This window comes from Spermophilus citellus (genome assembly GCF_964194105.1).
Source record: "Spermophilus citellus genome assembly, chromosome: 8".
Lineage (NCBI taxonomy): Eukaryota > Metazoa > Chordata > Mammalia > Rodentia > Sciuridae > Spermophilus > Spermophilus citellus.
The window spans coordinates 155,275,549-155,278,217 of record NC_138189.1 but is presented as its reverse complement, the minus strand read 5'-3'; positions in this window follow the sequence as shown (position 1 = coordinate 155,278,217).

Here is a 2,669-nt window from a genome sequence, read left to right as displayed (position 1 = left end):
TGATGAGGGTGATGACGGTGATGACGGTGATGAGGGTGATGATGGTGATGTTGATGGTGATGATGGTGATGAGGGTGATGATGGTGATGAGGGTGATGATGGTGATGAGGGTGATGATGGTGATGAGGGTGATGATGGTGATGATGGTGATGATGGTGATGATGATGGTGATGATGGTGATGGTGATGATGGTGATGAGGGTAGATGATGTTGATGATGATGATGGTGATGGTGATGATGGTGATGAGGGTGATGATGGTGATGAGGGTGATGAGGATGATGCTGATGGTGATGATGGTGATGAGGGTGATGATGATGATGATGGTGATGATGATGATGATGATGGTGATGGTGATGATGGTGATGAGGGTGATGATGGTGATGAGGTGATGAGGTGATGCTGATGTTGATGATGGTGATGATGGGTGATGATGGTGATGATGGGGAGATGTGATGGTTGATGGTGATGGTGATGAGGGTGATGAGGGTGATGATGGTGATGAGGTGATGATGGTGATGATGGTGATGATGGGTGATGTTGATGATGATGATGGTGATGGTGATGATGGTGATGAGGGTGATGATGGTGATGTTGATGATGATGATGGTGATGGTGATGATGGTGATGAGGGTGATGATGGTGATGATGGTGATGAGGGTGATGATGGTGATGATGGTGATGAGGATGATGTGATGGTGATGAGGATGATGTTGATGATGGTGATGAGGGTGATGATGGTGATGAGGGTGATGATGGTGGAGAGGGTGATGATGTGATGATGATGGTGATGATGGTGATGGGTGATGATGGTGATGAGGGTGATGATGGTGATGTTGATGATGATGATGATGATGGTGATGATGGTGATGTTGATGATTGATGATGATGGTGATGATGGTGATGAGGGTGATGATGGTGATGTTGATGATGATGATGGTGATGGTGATGATGGTGATGAGGGTGATGATGGTGATGAGGGTGATGAGGATGATGCTGATGGTGATGATGGTGATGAGGGTGATGATGATGATGATGGTGATGTTGATGATGATGATGGTGATGGTGATGATGGTGATGAGGGTGATGATGGTGATGTTGATGATGATGATGGTGATGGTGATGATGGTGATGAGGGTGATGATGGTGATGTGATGATGATGATTGTGATGGTGATGATGGTGATGATGGTGATGATGATGATGTGGGGTGATGAGGGTGATGATGGTGATGAGGTGATGAGGGTGATGATGATGGTGATGATGTTGATGATGATGATGATGATGGTGATGATGGTGATGAGGGTGATGATGGTGATGGTGATGTTGATGATGATGATGGTGATGATGGTGATGAGGGTGATGATGGTGATGTGGTGAGTTGATGATGATGATGATGATGGTGATGATGGTGATGAGGGTGATGATGGTGATGTTGAGATGATGATGATGGATGGTGATGATGGTGATGAGGGTGATGATGGTGATGTGAATGATGATGGTGATGATGGTGATGAGGGTGAATGATGATGATGATGATGATGATGGTGATGGTGATGTTGATGAGGGTGATGATGGTGATGAGGGTGATGAGGATGATGCTGATGGTGATGATGGTGATGAGGGTGATGATGTGATGATGGTGATGTTGATGATGATGATGGTGATGGTGATGATGGTGATGGGGTGATGATGGTGATGAGGGTGATGAGGGTGATGATGGTGATGATGGTGATGTTGATGATGATGATGATGATGGTGATGAGGGTGATGATGGTGATGTTGATGATGATGATGGTGATGGTGATGATGGTGATGAGGGTGATGATGGTGATGAGGGTGATGAGGATGATGCTGATGGTGATGATGGTGATGAGGGTGATGATGATGATGATGGTGATTTGATGATGATGATGGTGATGGTGATGATGGTGATGAGGGTGATGATGGTGATGAGGGTGATGATGTTGATGATGATGATGATGATGGTGATGATGGTGATGAGGGTGATGAGGGTGATGAGGGTGATGATGGTGATGAGGGTGATGAGGATGATGCTGATGGTGATGATGGTGATAGGGTGATGATGGTGATGATGGTGATGTTGATGGTGATGTTGATGATGATGGTGATGAGGGTGATGAGGGTGATGATGGTGATTTTGATGATGATGATGATGATGGTGATGATGGTGATGAGGGTGATGATGGTGATGGTTGATGATGATGATGGTGATGGTGATGATGGTGATGAGGGTGATGATGGTGATGAGGGTGATGAGGATGATGCTGATGTTGATGATGGTGATGAGGGTGATGATGGTGATGATGGTGATGAGGGTGATGAGGGTGATGATGGTGATGAGGGTGATGATGGTGATGTTGATGATGATGATGGTGATGAGGGTGATGATGGTGATGCTGATGGTGGTGATGGTGATGAGGGTGATGATGGTGATGAGGGTGATGATGGTGATGTTGATGATGATGGTGATGATGGTGATGAGGGTGATGATGGTGATGATGGTGATGTTGATGATGATGATGGTGATGGTGATGATGGTGATGAGGGTGATGATGGTGATGAGGGTGATGAGGATGATGCTGATGGTGATGATGGTGATGAGGGTGATGATGGTGATGATGGTGATGTTGATGATGATGATGATGATG